The sequence below is a fragment of the Mesocricetus auratus genome, unplaced genomic scaffold, assembly GCF_017639785.1.
Source record: "Mesocricetus auratus isolate SY011 unplaced genomic scaffold, BCM_Maur_2.0 Super-Scaffold_100011, whole genome shotgun sequence".
NCBI classification, from domain to species: Eukaryota; Metazoa; Chordata; class Mammalia; order Rodentia; family Cricetidae; genus Mesocricetus; species Mesocricetus auratus.
In genome coordinates, this window is record NW_024429195.1 from 32,669,602 (window position 1) to 32,689,892 (window position 20,291).

Consider the following 20,291-nt stretch of genomic DNA (forward strand, 5'->3'; position numbering starts at 1 on the left):
GAAAATATAATTGATGGCCTTGGTACCAACCCCTAGGGGGTTATTGCTGCCTGGGAATTACTTTCCAGTTGCTTGATGTGTATCTTATAAGCAGGCCTTGTCTCGTAACTAGGAATGCATTGTTTTCGTTAATGGCATCCTGATCTTGAATCCCTCCATACTGTGGAGGCCTGGTCCATACTTTGTTGTCAGAAGTTACCCATGATATGAAATGGGAATTCACTCCTTGTGGGAAAATTCTATTAAAATGGAACATTACCCTGTGCTTGACCTCCAGGGTGCTACACAGATGTGAAAAGATGTTTCTGTGTCAAAGTGTATTTTTCACATGGTGACTAATGCCCAGTATAGTATGTATCGGCCAAACAGGAAGGGAGAGATGCTATCAGCAACCAAGCCTGCATAGAAGCTTATCTGTCCTTTGGGCCTATTTTCAATACTGTTTACCAACGGAAAACACATTTTCAAAACGCTATTCTGTCTTACTAAGAACGCATGAAAATTCAGAGACATCTGTACTCACAGGGCACATGTTTAGCACATAGCTTTTATTTGGTAGTAACAGAACCAGACAGTAATTGTGCTCAATCACGCAGAGCTCCTTGGGTATTTGTGCTGTGCTTCTGCTATATTATGCTAGGATCTGGGAATCAAACTTCTTAGTGCCCCCCATTCTGCCTTACTGCCTTCAACTGCCACTTACTCTTCAGACTCCAGCAGAGATTTCCCTTCTCCCCAAAGTTGCCCTGGATGCCTAATATACAGAATTGGGTCCCCTAGTATCTCCTCCTTACAGAGGGGAGCAATTATCTTCCTGATCATGACTGCCTGATTGTTTCTAAATCAGCTGATCCCAGACTGGCCGCTCAGGAAAGCTGGGCTGGAGGACTGTCCCCAGTGGTCCCAGCAGAGTACCCAGAATGGCAGCCCCTCGCAGATACCTACTGAATGGAAATGCTGTCCATAGGACCTAAGACAACTGAAGTAATTAGGTCCAAATGAAGCGTTTTTATTCTCCTGGCTTTTTAGGAAGCATGTTTATATTCAGGGGAGCATTTACATGTGTGTTCCCTCACTGTGCTGCATTCTGTAGTCACAACCACCTTGTATGATTCCCACTTGTTTCGCTATATTATTATACACTTACATAAGATGGGGACTTAAAAAAAACACAACACATTGACTATAGCAGGAAACCCAAAGGGCAAGACCAACATGTAACCTCTGTCTTGTTGCTGGTCCCTGGACCAGCATTATGCCCTCATCTGGGCATTTATTTAAAAAGTTGGATTGGGCTTAGCAAGATGGATCAGTGGGTAAAGGCACTTACCATTAAGCCTGATAACCTGAGTTTGATTCCCCAGGCCCCATGTGGACAACTGACAACCACATGTAGTCCTCTGACCTCCACATATGCACCATGGCATGTGTCTGCACACATACATGTACACATACACAAAAATGCAATAATTTTAATTAAAAGCATAATAAATAATAACACACTGGGTTTCAGGCTCTAGCTCAGACTCATGGAATATAGAATCTCATTTTAAGGTCTCTAGCTGGTTTATTATGCCCATTGCAATACAGGAAGTGCTGTATGGTCCAGATGTGGAATAGAAAAGGAGTTACTGGTGAGAGAGAGCAAAAACATATAAAATTTACATTAAAAACAATCCCATTCTCTAACTGTGTCATATACAGCTGGGACATTCAGGAAGGGCTGGCTATCTGTTGTATCGCATATGATTTAGCTAGGTACATTTTTACTTACCTAGAATATGCTGAGATAGGATGGCAGGGAGAGCACCCCAAAACATTTGACTCCGCTTTAAAACAGAGTCAGATGGGAAAGGCAGGGGCACGAGTATCTCCTTTAAGCCCCAGATGCGTGAAATGAATCTGCTAAATATTTGTGTCTGGAACATGTAAATATTGCAAGTGAAATTTTAGGTTCTCCATCTTTGGTCCCACATCCCTACAAACATACACATTTTTCACATATTTAACAAGTAATACTTTTATCACCCCGATTTTGCTATTGATTGCTTCTTTAACAACAAAATGCATCACAAACAAAAATGAATGAAGCTGTCTGAGGAGAAAATTCCATAGTAGCTTTACTGTCAATGCCCATCATAAATAACCATGACATCATAGGAGCCTTATCTACGGGTTGCCGCGACTGATCGATGGCATCACTCTACCAGTGTAAATAGCTTCTAATGTCCCATCTTCCACCTTCAAATAGGCTCTGATTATTTATGATGGCTGTTAGGTTACAAGTCTGAGCTGCAGTTTGGATTTATTTTCTCCTCATAGCTGCTGTGGATTTCAAGTTAGATGGGATTATTTTTTAGTTAAGATGATAAACTGAGATAGAACTGTCACGGAAACTGGTACACCATCACCTCATCTGGCCGATGTCACCGTTTGGCTATGAATTCACAATGCCAGCATCCTTCTGCCCTCTTCTTATCATCAACCAAGCAATATTAAACTATGGCAGTTAATCACAGGTTGTTACCCCCAGGAGAAGGAAAACCAGTGACAACAATGCATTTGATGCAGCTCACCACAATTAAAATACACCTTGCATTGTATTGCTAAACCAGAAAGGGGCCCATCATCTGCATTGTGTGTATTTTACAGTAATGAAAGTGCCCCAGCACCGATGTGACAGCTCGCAATGATTTACAGAGAAAGTGGGGAATCCATCAGCTCCTTGCAAGGTATTCTTCATAATCATAAAAGAGCCTGACAGGTAACTTGGGCAAGGATATATATTTTGCTGAGAGATATAGATATGCAGCGTGTCTACATGGAACAGGCAGGTAAAACATTAAAAACCTGTCAATTATCCAGGTATTTTGCCCATATAATGACAAACACTGGATCTCTCTGAACATTAGGTGGATACCATAAGTTACCAAAAATGTTTATGAGACAGGTCAGGGTAATGCACTGTATTTTGCACTTGTTTGGGTTATTTAAGCAAAAGGCAAACAAAGGAATCTTTTTATCCTATTAAACATCCTCATTTTAATAAAATTTTAACAATGTATTACTAGAGATTTCCCTAATTGAAAGCATTCTTCAAAAATATGCAGCAGGATATTGGGGAAAAGGTTTTCTCCATGGCAAGTGGTATATGCTCACTGTCCTATAGCTATAAACTGTATATATTTTCAGAATAATTTTAAAGTAATTTCAATAGTTATTAGACTACTTAAAATATCAGATTTTGGTCATTTCTTTACACTGTCATTTCTTTTTTTCTTTTTTTAACATTATATTGTTATTTAAATTAGAAACAATCTTATTTTATATATCAATCCCAGTTTCCTCTCCCTCCTATCCTCCCATGCCCGCCACTGACCCCAATCCAGTCCCTCTTCTGCTCCATAGAAAGGGTGAGGCCTTCCATGGGGGATCACCAAAGTCTATCATATTATTTGGGGCAGGATCTAGGCCCTCCCCCATGTGTCTAGGCTGAGAGAATATCCCTTTATGGGGAATGGGATCCCAATGTTCATTGACACACTAGGGACAAATATTGTTCCACTACCAGAGGCCCATAGACTGCCCAGGCCTCCTAACTGACACCCACATTCAGGGGCCTGGTTCTGTCCTATGCTGGTTTCCAAGCTGTTATCTGGGGTCCATGAGTTCCCCCTTGTTCAGGTCAGCTGTTTCTGTGGGTTTCCCCAGCCTGGTCTTGACCTATTTGCTCATCACTCCTCTCTCTCTACAACTGGATTTCAGGAATTTGGCTCAGTGCTTAGCTGTGGATCTCTGCTTCTGCTTCCATCAGCTACTGGATGAAGTCTCTTGCATGCATATAAGGTAGTCATCAACCTCATTATAGGTGAAGGACATTTAAGGTAGCCTCTTCACTATCACTTAGAATCTTAGTCTGAGTCATCCTTGTATATCTCTGGACATTTCCCTAGTTCCATATTTCTCTTTAAACCTATAATGGCTCCCTCTATTACGGTATCTCTTTTCTTGCTCTCCTCTATTCTTCCCCTGACTCAATCTTCCTGGTCCCTCGTGTCTTCCTCCTCCCTCCTCTTCTCCTCTTGTCTTTCTCCTAACTCCCTTTTTACCCCTTCCCTCCAGGCTCTTAAATTGCTCAGGAGATCTTGTTCCTTTTACCTTCTCTGAGGGAACATATATGTCTCTTTTAGGGTCCTCCTTGCTTCTTAGCTTCTCTGGTGGTATGGATTGTAGGCTGGTAATCCTTTGCTCTATGTAGAATATCCATATATGAGTGAGTACATACCATCTATGTCTTTTTGTGACTAGGTTACCTCACTCAGGATGGTTTCTTCTAGTTCCATTCTGGCATTTCTTACGGTTCATCAGTTAACCACAGTTACATTGATTGATAATTTAAAATTGTGTGACAGAAAACAATTATTTTGTGTGAATTTTAATTATGCACTAAAGGATTGCCCTCTTGGGAATTCTTGAGTGGTTTTTATCTCTACCTAAAATAACTTGGCATTAGTTTATCCCTAGCAACATTTTACAATTTACAGTTAATAGCATATCTAATTACATAATTATTGCAAAGAAAAGGGCACAATTTGAAAAGCCCTAATCCTATCTCCCAAATTACCCACAATATTTGTACTTCATCCATCACAGATTGTTTTAACAAAATCAGTTTTGAAGACGACTTTATATTTTAAACTCTTAAGAAATGGAAGGAGTTTCTGAGGAAGATCCCTAGTTAACGATTTCCCTGAAATGACTAGTCTGAGAATGATGTGACTCTGGGCTCGCTTCCTTTCCTGGGGAATTTACTTAAGTGTTTCTTCCAAATATGCCATGCCCTGCTAACAGTCCCAGGAAAGCTGAAAAATCACAGCAGAAGTGAGAACATGGCTGCTAGGAGCTGACAATGGCTGTTTTGTCCCCTCTAGGCCTTGGTACTTACTCAGGAAGTAGGATTGGTCCCGCCAGCTGATGCCAGGGTAGGATGATTTATTGCCTGGTGTCCTCGGTGGCAATTGGACCCTTTCCCACTGTCACTCACAACTTGCCCAGATTGTGTCCTAAAGAAGAGGTCCCCCTCTGTCCCAAGGAGACTACAATGCTTGTCATAAAGTGTCTTTAACAGAGGGAAGCCGTATGAAAACGGGCAAAGAAAGGGAACAATCAGAAGATGGATGTCATGGAACCTTTTCTCAGGGACCCATTTCTTCTACTTTTCCTCCTGTCTTTAACAAGTTTTTGTTTTGGTTGATGACAATGCCTAATAGCCTGATAAATTGATTTTCTGAGTCCTTTTTCTCATCTCTTGAGAAGACACTAACTCGTTGGGACTTCAGAGGACTCACAGAGGCAGGAGACAACAATTAGTTTGTTGAAGATGTCAGAAAGTGGCTTCAGCGCCTGGCCTCTGGAAATCCTCGCTGACAGATCGGTGCTGACACCGTTGGCAGCTGCTTGCAAAGTATAGCAGGCAGTGCAGGTCCAAGGAGGAAGGCCACTGCACACCGCAGCCTCCCTGCTTCCATCTCCAGGCCTGTGATTTCCTTCTGAGGCAAAAAGGGACTTCGTACCCAAAGGAAACTCTGAGGGCTACACACTGCAAGGTATTCTGTGAAATACCTCCTTTGGCAGATACACTGATAGCAAATAGCAACTCAGGACTGTTGTTAATTAGAATTTAAATCAGGGCCTAGCTAAATTTCTGTAAGTGTTTCAGAACCTTTTATGAATGAATGATTTCAGATTTACTTCTCCATAAGGCATTCAACTCCATAGAGCATATTTATTTCAAGAGAGCTTCTGGCTATAAGTTAAAGGGGCAAATCGTTGTAAGCAGCTTGCACTGCCATCCTGGGGTTGCTCAGAATAGCTCACATCCAGATCCGCTGCTTGCAAGCTTTGCTTTGAAATGACCAGAGAGAAACTTCAATCATCACTCTTCTAATTGAAACCAATTTGATTTTTCGAGCTTACCCTAAAACTGGAAATTTCTTGAAAATTTTTAAATAATGTTCTACCCTAGTAAATCTTATCCACATTAGTATTTCTCTTTTGCCGTGAACAAGTAAACAGTAGACTCTGTCTCTGAGCTATCCTAAGAGAATATTTGTGGTTCAGTAGTCTTGTATACAAATTGCATATTTCTTTAAAGATGTACAAAAATGGAACACTATACCTTATGTATAACATATAAGGATGTACTTAGTTTGCATAAAATTATCACTCTAGGCATATTGTTATAGAATTCATAAATAGCAAGGAAATACTTGCCACTTCAAATAATGCTAAATTACTCTATAATTCAAAGAAAGTCAATCAGCCTTTGAGTGTTTCTCTCATTTCTGACAGGAATAGTCAGTGCTCAAATTTCAACTGTGACAGAAGACAGAGACATGATTTTCTTAGTCTACAACCAGGAGTCCCCGGGGCCTATCCTGATAGAAGGATCTGAAGACTGAGACTTTGGTTTGTGACTTACTGGCAAATGACCTTGATTCCCAAATCTTTCTTTTCTCATCAGTAAACATAAGAATCCTGAGCACTCTTTGACAGACATGAAGTTGCACAGCTGTTATCATTTGAACCCACTGGGACAGGAAAGATGGCTCAATGATTAGGAGCATTCACTGCTTTTCCCAGCACCCATATGGTGGGGGATCTGTCTGTAACTCCATTCCTGGGAGATCTAATGCCCTCTCCTGGACAGTGTGAGTACAGCATGCCCACAGTGCATATACATGTGGGCAAAACACTCACATATAAAATGAAATAATACATCTTTTAAAAGTTTTTTGTAAAGAAGCAGTCACTCAGTGCAATCTAGAATTTAACCAGGATGAGGTCTCTAAAGCAAACACCATAACTTTGTGAATGACCAAAGCTATACCCTAAAATTTGAGGCGCACATGCAAATCTGGGTACACTGGGATCTTGGCTTCCGGAGCTAGCCTTTTCTTCTATTATTGGCCTTTTGCCTGTGTTAAAGGATCAGGGGAAGGAGAGCAATACATCTGGGGTGTGTATCGCATGGGTTTGACTACCATCTGCAACACAGTGAAAATTCGTGATCAAGAAGGGAGAATCTAGAATCTCGGTGGGATGGAGAGGTCCTCCCAGAGTGCCTCGCCGCAACTGCTGCACGTCACGATGGGATTAATACGGCTGCTAGGCAATAAGTGCATTTAACAGTAAATGTGAAAGCCATCGAAATAAATTCCATGGTCAAATTGTTTGTTAAGTGCATTAATCCAGTTGTGAGAGACCTGCATCATGGCATCAATCCCACTGTCGTCATAAAGCTCTTAAAAGCAAATCAATCCAAATTATATCAACTTGACTTACACCTTCCCGGCAGCAGCGCTCTCGTATCTCGCTGCAAATATAAATAAAGGCAGTTTCCTGTGTGTTCGGAAAGAGGCTTGAAAGCTTTTGTGAGTTTTTGCAAAAATTGGGATTTCACAGATAAGAGAAGAAGGCATCGTGTCTGATGACTTTGACCCAAGTTTTTCCCACTTTACCTTCTGAGGCAGACTGTGCAGTTGCCTCATTTTACCTGCTGTCAAACAGTCTTCTCTAACCCTGCTAGAGCATGAAGCCAGCTGCCCATCCCAACAGAGAGCAGCAAGCAGCATTTTGAGGTGGCAAATCTCCTTGGCAAGAGACTTTCAAAACCCAAGCTCTCTAAAAAAAAAAAAAAAAAAAAAAAAAAAAAAAAGGCATTGTCTCCTGAAAGCCACGAATTGAGAGATTTAATTCTGTGCCCCTGCACCCCGCATTATCAGCAGATCTAAAGCAGGGCAAATACAAGTTAATTTACCCAATTCCACTTTTGTACACGCGTGTTGGGCCAGCCATTCCAGTGTACCAGCTAATGTCCTTAAGCCTTATGCACACAAAGTAGCCAGTTTTTCCAGCCAATGTGAAATACAAATAGCAATAAATGCCTCCAAGTGTTGGACACAATGGCACTGTTAACCACACAGAACCCTTGAAAAGGGCATATGTGGATTACCTCATGCCATCTCCAGCCAACTTGGATGAAAACAGTAAAAATCCATTATCCAAAAGTACCAACACAGGTGAGGAGGTTTTATTTTGACCTACCTTCTTTGAAAAGTTAAAAAGCCATGCTAAGATGAGCATGCCCACTCCACTTCCACACCTGTTTAAAGAAGGCAAATGGCTCATGTGGAGGGTAGTGAAAGTTTCAGTAAATCAAGACTGCCATCACTCTGCAAAGGAAAGTTCAGGGTTTTCCATTCTTTGGGAAAGAGAAAACATACATGGCTTATATGGTAACATGAAGCTAGTAAAACCAGGGCCATGCTTGTCCAGGAGGCCTTGTAACAACCTGATTTCCTCCTCCCTCAGACAGTCCTGTCAAACCATTCCTGATGTTTTCACTGAGAACTGCATGTTTTCCCAGAAGTGATAAACGTTGTGGTCTCTTCATAAAATCAAATGAAACATTATCTCCTGTTTCATGGGCTCTTCTTTCTAGAAATGCTCCCGTATTCCAACTTAAATGCTCATCATAACCCAAGGTTGGCAGGGTCCAAATGATATAAGAGGTCAGCCTTACGTACTATAAGAACTGTGTTGAATTAATTAAAAGGCCCATCTGGTCAATAAGTGCAGAATGAAAATTTAGCCTTGTCCTTGTCATAACTAGATGTTGGAACCAGAGATGTGTGAATGAGGGAAGAAAATACCTGCTTAAATCACCACCTGAAGAATTCATTAATGGCCCTAAGTATTGGAAAAAAAACAAACAACCCTAGTCTCATAAATAAGAAAAATGTAATTAAAATGCAGGGAAGAACTACTGTTAACCCATGACTAGCAGAAATAAATAGCTTGTTTATGCATCATGCTGGTATATAAGAAGAGAAAATATGCTTGCTGCTCTATATACAATTGGTTAGTATTGTCAAAGAAAATTATCAAACCCTGACATAATTATAAATGTATCCTTGGTTATTCACTTAGCATTGCTGCAATAGCAAAGGAGGGTAACAATAAAAACAACCCAAATGTTTAACCAAAGAGGAATGGTTAAAAATGGTACATCTATTCAATAGAATACTATGCAACTCATAAAAAGGGAAGAAGTTCTTTACATATTGCCTTAGGATGACCTCAAGAAAAAGTGAGTGGACAAAAAAGCAAGCTCAAAAACTGTGTGCTTAGTATATACCATTAACATGAAAACAGAGAAAAAACATGGATTACATTTATAAATTAAAAAACACATGTGTCTAAAAAGATACATAAGAACATTGATTGTGCGTGCCTTTGAGCCCATCAGTTATAATGGATGGTAGTATGTGTGTTTACATAACTAAATAACTGTTTAAATGATTAAATAAAACAGAGGAAAAAAGATCTCTGAAGTATTATTGCAACAGTAAGAGCAGGTTTATGAAAATATAGATAGATATTTGCAATAAAGAGGCTTCTGTCTATAAGCCTATAATGTGTTTATATGTATACACATAATTTTACATAAACTTTTTAGAATCATATACAAGGAATCACTGAAGCCACAGAGTAACAGAGTATCTACAAGGACAAAGAAGAACTACTTATGTGGTATTTGTATTTTACTGTGAGCCTGTGTTTCCTTCATAGTCATGTTAACCCCAATCAAAAGACAAAACAAGTTAGGCATAGAAACAACCAAACAATGTGCACCAACAAGTTATCAGCCTTCTAAATAGATGGAAACGTCCCATAGAAGACTGTTTCTGCTACAGTCTGACCTTCTCTTCCTGAAACTCAAATACATGTATGTCCACTTTAGAAAACAGAAAGATTCAGTTAGAAATCCTGCATGTGTGGCAGGCCCTGGTCAGAAAAGGGAACTGTCCAATGCACCACGTAAGTACTCCATAAATATGTGTTGTCAGTCGCGACAAGACCAACAGGGCTTCAGATAGTGTGCAAAACAGCCCACTGGCGGTCTACCGTGCTGAGACCCGGTCTGATTCCAGCAGGCTAGAACTTTATTGGGGGAAAATGTGGGAAGGGCAACATGATGACAAAGCAGAAATCCTCTGGAAGTGGATTTCGTCTTTGCTTTCAACAGGACATCTTCCCGACAAGACACCGAGCTTGAAGAAGTCAGTTCTCGATTCTAAAACCAGCCTTCCTGCTGCCAATCCCCACGTTCCTTGACGGTGGAGAACAAGGGCGACGATTACGGCTCCTGCGCTTATACATCTGCGCAAGGACCAGAGGCAAGTGCCGGGAGGAAATTTACTGTTTTACCCATTGAAATCAAAAGAGGCTCTTCTGTGTGTGGAGTGTGAAAAACTGTCTTACTGCTCCATAGTCACACCTCATAACATAATCCTGTAACACCTACTGACCCAGGATCCCCAAGAAAGGGATAGTGTTAATTCTACTGCTCTTATGGGGACTGGGGGAATAGGAAGGCCAGGTCCACCAGTCCCCTCACAGCTTTAACCCTGTTGTTCCCTCATCTACTTGACATCACTAAAACAGGCCCATTCGTTTCCTTGGGCAAAAAGCAATCCTGCTAAGATGAACGCCACTAAAAATGCAAACACTAGTCCTGTGTATGTCACAGGACAAGGAAATACCTTGTATGTGAAGACATCCTTGAAGATATGGCTGTAAAAACCGGACCTCTTGATCTGTTCAAAGGTTAATGGAGTCATTGTGCCTACTATCATCAGACCCTGTTGCTGCAATCACGGCAAAAGAGGACTTCCTTCTTTGAAATATCTGAGTAAATTAATTATGTAAGACAAACATCTCAGAATGACTACAAAACGATCAGTGATCACTTCCTGTTTAGACCTCCCTCCCCCACCCAAACCATATTGGGGTGTTTTCATCCTTGGGACACTGAGCCACTTGACTGCCTGCTTGGTGAAGTCCATTGTCAACCACTTTTCTAGAAACAGAATGGCGTGAGTTTGGGGGATTTGTTTTGTTTGACATCGATATAAAGTCATGTTTCCCTTTCACCCCTCTCTGCTCTCCCTGGTGAATGTGTTTTTCTTGCCTGCTTTTAGACACATTTGGTAACAATCAGGCTTTTATTTAAAGGAGTCACAAGATAAGGTATCTGTGAGCGTCACACTTGCAGTAATTGATCACATTTGTTTCTTGTTCGTAGGTTAGACCCCTCACTCTTGCTCCTTCTTCTCTTTTTTTCTTCTACCTTGGCATGTTTCTCATTACCCTCTGCCTTGTTAGCCTAGTAGAATTTTCTACTGTCGGGAATGGAAACAGGGTGATACTATTACACACCCCATCTTGTCAGGGACAGCAGCCCCTCTCTGGCTTTGGCACTTCTGGTCACTTCATGCCGTCTTGCAGGGCCCTCCTATGGATACAGGTATGCAGCCAGCAGCTAAGGGAGGTTCTGTGACACTCACTGCTGCCCAGTGGGTTTCACTTCACAGTCCTGGCTGTGCTGATTCATCCTGGGACTGCTTCCGCAGGATGGCAGAGTTGTTATCATGTGACTCAACCTGCCCCACCTCATTTCATCTGGGAATGTTAGCCCAGAACCAACACTGGCAGCTGTCCATCCTACAAAAGACCCCTATCTTTCCCTTCCTGCTTTCCACAGGCATTCTAATCAGTGGTATTTTATTGACACTGTCAGGTGGGGCTGGATTTCAGATATTGTCTAAAATCTAAAACGTGCACAAGGATGGACACTCAGACTCTGTCTTTGGGGTCCACGGGCCAATGAACAGGAGACCCAATCATCTTCCTATTAGAATTTCAATTGTAACGATCAAGCTAAAAACCTCTAGTTATTCGTGTCAAATGAAACAAGAGACCCTCTGTTTTCTTTAGAACAAAGGGAAGCACCAAGGTAAACGATCTAAAATTAATGCCTCTATGTTCAGTATCAATGCTCTTGTAAAATCTCTATGGATTATAGGAAAATCATACAAATCCAGTAGGGAAGTTCAGCGAACACTCCTCCACCCTCTGCACTCAGGATCAAGACCATCTTAACAGTTTGACTCTGTGTACTCTGGCTACTTGCTGGGTTACTTGCTTAGCTTTTTCTCTTTTTTTCCTCTTTGTTGCCTTACATTTCTTTCTGCATAAAATTAACAAGAGCAGCATAGAATTCCAGATAAATTAAAATTCAGGAAGAAACCCAGAAGTTAACCTAAGCCCTGTCTATTGATCAAGGGCAATGCAGAGGCAGCTGACCTGGCCTGACCTGCAGTGTCCTCACTCAAAAGATGAGTGGACTAGACCATGTGACCCCCACGGCTGTTTTTATTGCCTCCAGTACCTTAATAACTAACTGAACTCATCACATTACTGAAGATGGGGTTCCCTAGATGGTATAAGACATTGTTCAATACTGGAGCCAGTAACCACACCAGTTACTTGAGTAGTGGCCAACCTACATTAAAGATTGTTGTGAGTATAATATACTCATCAGATTTGAAAGGTTTTATTGCCAATTGGGCAAACATTTGAACTAATAATTATTTTTCTCTAATTTCAGGTTACTTATTTATTTTGTGTATGTGTGAGGGTTGAGGGGCACACACACACATGGGATACGGGAGTGGAGGCCAGACAACCACTTGCAGAAATCAACGCTTTCCTTCCATCGTGTGGGTCCTTAGGATGGAATTTGGGTCACCAGTCCTTCAGGAAGCATCTTTACCTGCTGAGCTATCTCCTTCCCTGAATGTTCTATCCTGTTTTGCAGGTATAAATAATAATGTTTGGAATACACTGATAAAATAAAAATATATTATTAAGATTAGTTATGCCTGTTTCCTTTTACTTATTTTTAAAATGTAGGCTCTGAAATGGTTACTGTGGCTGATGCTGTATATACATATGCAGCAGTGAGACAGAAAGAAGTCTAGGAATTGACCATGGTGATTGGATTCCAGTGGAAAGAATCTGAAATATTTGTTGTGGTTTATAATAAGAAAAGAGCAGATTGGATAAAAACTACCCAAGTAAAGTCAAGTTTGAACCACCAAATGCTTATAAAGAACATTGAATGGCTAAAGGTACATTGTTTACAATTACGGGGCAGCTGGTAGCCAACACATAATCTGTCTTCCTGTGGCTAAAGGAATAAATTTAGCATCTAACTGCTCTGATTCGCTCTTCTCAGTGCCTGAATTATATGCCTGTTGTTTCATCCATGCCAGTAAAACATTTAGAAAATGTCAATGGAAAGATTGTTATTATAAATTATCTTTCACTGTTTAATATAGCATTATCAATATTATATCAGACTTCTGAAAGATTACAAGGAAAACCCACAGTTTTATGCATCTTGTCATTATGAATCTTGGAAATTTTACATTATTATGAAAAGCTGAAGTTTCATTTACATTAAGAAGTACTGCACACCTAGGAGATGCATATTTCAGTAAATAATTACATTTATGTAAAATACTATTAATCTGTGCCATAGTCCATTTATAAAGTCATGTGTCTTTCTAGGAGGCGCATATAGAGGATGAATACTTACTGCATTAACCATGAAAACAAACTTCTAAAAGAAGCCTTACTGATTCCATACTGTAGTAGACACAGGTATGCGGAACACAGCCCGGAGTGCAAAAGAGTTATAAAACTGGTAGGGCTCATTTTCTCTCTCTAGTAATATTAAAATACCATTCAATAGAAGCATGCACAATATTTTCCCCACATCTTCTCCAAGTACTTACATCCCAGACCATGCCCAGAACCTGACACCTTCCAGCCCATTGCAGGTAACAGCTTTTGAAGATACACTCTTCTCAGCCTTAATGAGGCCACTGACCTTTTAGACTCAGATCTCATCTTCATTTCCTATCCTATCATTAGTCTGAAACGGCATAAACTACCTCTCAATTTTCCTCTTCCCCTCAAGGCCCCACCTCTTTAGTCCAAATTCACCTAATTAGGAACTTAATTTCCTTTTTTCCCAGATGGGCAAACTGATAATGGAGAGAACCTATTCATCTCTGGGTCACAGAAAGTTGTGTCAATGACCTCTCATTTAGGAATGAAAGCATCTGTTTAAAGATTTGCTGTTGTCTTCTAGAGGCCCAAGTTTCTCCATGAGGTAGATTTCTCTAACCACAGAACTCAATAAATTTGGCCTTTGCTTGTTTGTTTGATAGCTGAAAATATAGGAAGGAGAAGGACAGAAATCTGAAACATCTCTACATCTCCTTTGTAATTCATTTTACACAGTTAGTTACTTACATTTAGAATGGTTAGAACCCCACCCCCACCACAGTTAGTTACTTACACAGTTAGTTACTTACATTTAGAATGGTTAGAACCCCACCCCCACCACAAGATTGCTAGGAGAAGATGACTGAATGGATTCAGACTTTCCTGTTAGGAAAGTGTTAACCACTCCTGGAACCTGGCCATCTTTACCAACATGACACAATTTCTTTAACCAAAAATGACACACATGGGCTCCCAAGAATTTGAGCAGGAGTCATCTGTGACTCTGTAGCTTTCTATGACCTTATCTCCTTGCCTGTAACCCCTGAATTGTGGAGTTTTTAATTTAATAACACAAAGTACCTGCGTGAAAATATTCCTAGTAACTTCTCTGAGGCAAAAAGAAGAAAGACCATTCACCTGAAACTTTGAATGTCTCATTTGTGTTCCTTCATTTCCTTTCATTCATTCTGGTGATGATACAGTCATCAGTATCATTAGAAAACTTGGAAGTGACAACACAGATTTAAAGCAAAAGCAAGCCAACTCTCCAAAGGATGCACGGGGCCATTCTCATGCACTCCTGCTAGGACAGTGGGACAAATCATTGCACCAGTGTTTCTCTTACAGCAGATAAGCTTTCTCAGCACAGAAAACATACTGAAATAAATGATTGAGAAGGATAACGCTCCCTAGAATGCACCCCTTTTCAAGTCCTTTAGGGTGACAACTGAGCTGCAAGGGACTAGGGCTCTGTTGTCTGACCCAAGACTCTGAGACCTTTTCCCCTGGGGGAAGAAGGGAAACTGCTCTGTTGATTCTAGTTTATTTAAAAACCATTAGAATTTAGTTCTATAAAGATAGAAATTTCTGAACAAGTTAATGAAATATTGCTTTTTTTTCTCACAAAATTAGTAAGCCTAAATATGTCCAAAACATTTAGCTATGATAGAGGACAGTTAATGATACGATGACAACGCCATATTCAGTTACCTACAAAGATACATGGGACAATGAGGTAGGATGTAAGAACAAAACACTTTAAGCAAATACCTTATTAATTTCAGTAAAACAACAGTGAGAAAATTTTGCATGAAAGCGTAACTGCTTAGCTCATAAAAAGTGCTAATACTTAACAAAAGTTAAAATAGAGAATACACTGTTGTTAAGGCAAGGGATTTAAGCTGTGAGTGTCTGTGAGAGCCACATAAGAATCCCTCCACAGGAGGACGAAAATGAGAGATCACTTCTTACAAGTTGCCATGTTTCTCTTTCACCTCCTGCTATTACTTCACATGAGTTCTAAATAAACAAATAAAAAAAAAAAGGTGAACTTGAGAGTGGGGGGAGGGGCGCAATGTTAGGAAAGCCGCGATCCTGGCACAGTGTGTGAATGAAACAGTAAGGGGAAAACAAAAGAACTAAAATGGAAGGATGCACTCTGGACACAAAGATGTTCATGTAATTTGCTTCTAAAATGTCTTCTAATAACTCGCATTTATACAACCCAGTATCTGTGTCTACATTCTACTTCACATGCCATAACTCAGGCTCTGCCATCTGATGCTAAGCAACTGTGCCCATGAAATTTTTTTCTCAGAATATTCAAAATATAATCATTTCCCCTAATTATTTTGCTAATAAGAAAGTAGCGTTTTTTCTGATACATTAGACAAACACTAGATTTCACAAGTAAACGAAAGATTATTTGCTTAGCCCATTCATAGCTCACACTGTGTTCTCAGAGCTTAAAAGCATTTGTCACGTCCTTCTACTTTAAAACCTGCTTAAAGCTATTCTATAAAGCCCAGATTTTCCATTACGACTGGAATTAACCCCAACGTAAACCAAAATAAAAAGTAAAAGTGACTACTAGGAACAAATAAAAGGGTGTTACAGAATTTTTAATCCTAACACAAGAAATGTCGGGTGTAGCTAAACTCATTCAGAGCATGTTTTAGACACTTCTCAGACAATAATTCCAGAGAGGGCTACAGTCCACACCCAGCTTCCTGCCCAGGGATACTTTTCTCCCTATTCCAGAAAACCTATCGCTGTTCTCCTTCCAGAATTGTCAGAAATTCCTTAGTGCCCATAAAGCTTAACTTACTACTCCGTAATACTCCCATATCTACGTATTAAGCAACTTTCACAGGACATGAAAGAATGTATTTCCCTAAACTGGCAATTTGGGGTTGTCTTTTTTCTGTTGTTCAGTTTGGTTTGGTCATATTAGCATACACTAATCCTAGCCTAACTTTTAATTCGTACTCAGAAATACAAAATTGCTTGTACCCTTCGGAAATTTGTGCAAATTTTAAATGAATTCATATTTTATGGATAATTGCAGAAAAGCGTAATTACATAAAGCACAGAGAGCGCACCTCCCCTCACAGCATCAGGCTAACAGAAGGACACATGAACATACAGTTGGATATGTTTGCCTAGCTTCTGTGTGTCAGTCCCCCTCCCTTCCAGAGCTGGGACTTCAGCTTTAGGTCATTCTGCAAACAAGCCCCAGGAGACACACAATTACACTCCCCTGGAGACTGACCCCTTAGAGTGCCCACCTGTAGGCAAACCCAGATAGCATCCCGCCAATGAATTAGCACTCTAAGCTGATTACAGCGGCCCTGCACAACTCTATTTTATTGACACAATGAAGAGAGGAGAGAAAAGGGCCTGAAATGAGAAAATCATTTCCATGCTGACTGAATTAAAAGAACAAAAGAGTTCCTTGCAGTTGCAGCATTCAATTTGTAGGGGAAAAAGGAAGCCACTTAATGGCTTACAATAGATCTGAGCAGACAGATGAAATCTAAAACTTGAGCGTGAGTGTGATTAGCAGCGAAACAGACTCTAAATCATTTCCCCCATATGCAGGATTCTGTTTGATTGTTTAGCTCTGCGTTTTACAGAAATGCTTGGCTAGATGTTATCTTCAAAATGTCTTCACTTTTTCATTTCTCAAAATCACAGGGCGATTTCTCGTTGTGTGACAGTCTTATTGGTGACACTCAGAGACAAAACGTGCTGTCACTGGAGTTCTTTCACCTTTAGTTTCTAAAAGTGTGTCCTGACAGTAGTAAATCTGGAGGCGAGTGGCAGAAAGCAACCTGACAACCCATCCAAAATCAACATATTCCATACAACAGCAGCATGTCACTCAGAAAGCGCAGCCCACTACTGTGCTCTTCCCCTGGGGACTGGTTACCCTCATGGCATCCCCTGTCTCTTCGCTTTAGAAGACACCATTTGCTATCATTAAAAGCAACAAGGTGAAGGCCAAAATTTTCAGAACTATATTCTTTTCCTAATTCTTCCCTGACCGTTGCTGGTTTGTGGGCTTCCTCCAATTTGAAATTCTCGAATTTTTGAATTTCAACTTGAAACTCTTGAATTCTTCAAAATATAAATCTGGGATTAATGGTAAATAAAATGATCACTGCATAAGCAAACCTAATCTTTACCAATATATGATCAGATTGGAGATTGTCTACATTTCCTTGTCCTTCTTAAAAAATAAAATAAAATCTGGTTTTAGAAGAAAATTCTGACTGTCCAACCCATATATGGAAAGAGAACTGGTCTCATGGACTGATGGAATGTTGCCTTCAGTGGGGCCCATAGGAAACTTTAGCTCCCACTTAAAAAAAAGTGTAGAAACGAGAATTCTTAGTTCTTGATTACTGGGAACTCACATGTTCATTTTTCTTGCCTATTTCCAAGAAAGGGGTTTTTGTTTAAAGTGGCCCCTCAGATTTTTAACCTTTCTTCTTGGCTCCTGAGTTTAGCAGAGGGAGTTTACTCTCTTTTTGAATGCCCTTTGCCAAGCATTGAGGTAAGATGTAAATTAAGCAAAAAATTATGCAACTCATTTAAAAAAAAGAAAAACTATAGTGAGCTACTTTGGGACTGGATGCTTGAACTGCATAACTGCTAATGTGCTAAGTCTAAGTCCCCAGATATGCTAAAGATGACAATTTACAAGGGGTCAGTCAATAGCTTGCATTCGCTCGATTAAATAATGGAAGAGGCTTGTTTGTTGTTTTGTTTTGCTTTTTATCTATAAAGAGAAGCTGTAAGGCTTGTGGATATTTTAGCAAAATCAACTTAGTATAACGCCACTGACAGCTTGTCACATTTCACTGACTGACTGTCTGGGGTACCACGATAACATCTGCATTCACTCAGTATGAGAGCTGAACATAAGACAAAAAGTAGGCCCTGCCACGGACGGCTCCATCAGTCTGTCAGTTCTGACATGACATCTGAATTTCTTGAATCACTAAACACTTTTGAGACTCTGGTACTTATTATCTTCTCTTAGTTTCTATACATCGCTCGGCGATGCCGGAAGATTTGAGATCTGTGAGCAAGGTGGCGAACGTCTCAGGCTTTGTGTTGTCTAATCCGTAGGCCCTCATTCATGCTCACTGTTAATCTCTTAAGACATTATAAAACTGTTAGACAAAGAAATGTGAATACCACCGCTTCTTTTGAGAATGGGAGGAAACCAAAGAAAATCGGGACCATGCTAGGCTATTCTTTTCACTATGAAAATGGTAAGTTAAACCTGTTGCACGGAATTATCTGTAATTCCCCATGCTAGGGCAAATGTTTTTGAAGAATGAACAAGAGTAATGTCTCATAGGAAAAAAATTATCAGAATTTTTAAAATCTGTCAAATTTAATGTCAAGTAAACGCTGAGACACTGGTTACTAAATTTCTCATTGTTTTTATCCTTTGTGCCATGAAACATGGTGCAAGGTTAATAAATTTTTTGTAAAAACAATCTCATAAAAATATTTACTGATACCCACTAGTACTCAGTAAATAGCTGAGTTTTTCTCTCTATTAGGAATGCTGGAACACTGAGAGGCATGTAGCAATAGCCTTAAAATGTGTCAAGTCTAGCCTTCTTGAAAGCTACAGAGCACAGGATTTAAGGAGAAATTTGGTCTTCAAAACTAGAAAACTTTACATTTTTTCCTCTATAAAGCTCAAATATAAGTGGATCTTCAGAGCTGAAGAGAACAGTTACAGGAAACAGTTAAAAGCCAACACTCTGTTTAGCCCTGGTCACTGCCATTCTGGGCATGAAGTGCTTTTCTCCAAGTAACCAAGACTGGGGGAGAGTGAAAATAGTATTAATTTAAGAGGCAACTTTCTTCTTGACCTAGAAGGCGTCCTCAGTTCTTTATCAGCACATGCTGAACAGCTGTGAGTCATTTCAGACGGAGACAATCACCCAATAAGTGACTCACCGCAGGTGTGCTCCCCACCTGTGTCCTCAGAATGACTAACTGTCCCTCAGATGGCCAAACCCTGTGAATAATTATTCTGGAGGAAGGCTACAAACACATTAGTTGGACATGCAATTAGTTTAACCCAAACTATTAGGTAAGGAGAGTTATATCGGGACTTGACTAAGAAAAGATAGAGATAAAAAGAAAACACGGACCGATAGCCTCCGAAACAATACAGAGAAACCCTGTCTCGTAAAAACAAAAAAAAAAAAAAAAAAAAAAAAAGAAAACACGGAGCACGGAGACGAGCTGGGAGGAGGAGAGGGGAAAGGAGTGGGAAGGGGGAGCCACCACCATCCCACCCCCACCCCATATAACCTCTGGGTTCTGAGAACACGTGGTGTTCAGGGGGCACATTTGTGAAGTTCATGTATCAGCTAACAAGAGGCAAAAGCAAGAGTGATTTTTGGAACCATACGCTCACTTGTGTACTTCATCAGTGTTTCATATAAATCCAAACTAAAAACAATTGTCCATGCAAATAAAACCTTCTTGATGCAAGAACCAGATAGAGGTGTCCACACGACCACAGAAGAGCTTGGGGCTGCTTCGCGCTCTTGTTCCATTGGCATTCGCCCCATCTTGTAACTTTCTCAAGGACTTTGATGTAATGTCATTTGTTTGGTGTTTAGTCTGTGCCTAAAATGTCAGCTGTTTATTATTTTTACATTTCAGCACTAACACAATGGCACTTCAGAATAAAGGGCAGGGTTTCTGACACATCTCAGTGACCAAAGGACTTACATTAAATAGGTTTCCAGTCTCTCTGAAAATACAGCCCC

The 20,291-nt window shown here is 40.2% G+C and overlaps 1 protein-coding gene and 1 long non-coding RNA gene across 8 annotated transcripts in view; one reads left to right on the forward strand and one right to left on the reverse strand.

Moving 5' to 3' along the window:
• The window catches only part of Mecom (MDS1 and EVI1 complex locus), a 544,013-nt gene that overhangs the window by 236,823 nt on the left and 286,899 nt on the right, over nt 1-20,291 (reverse strand). The gene's annotated exons all lie outside the window — the stretch shown is intronic.
• Nucleotides 10,842-12,781, forward strand: LOC121143224. The gene is made up of 2 exons (XR_005880414.1): nt 10,842-10,940; nt 12,515-12,781. It is a non-coding gene; the product is annotated as an uncharacterized LOC121143224 (long non-coding RNA).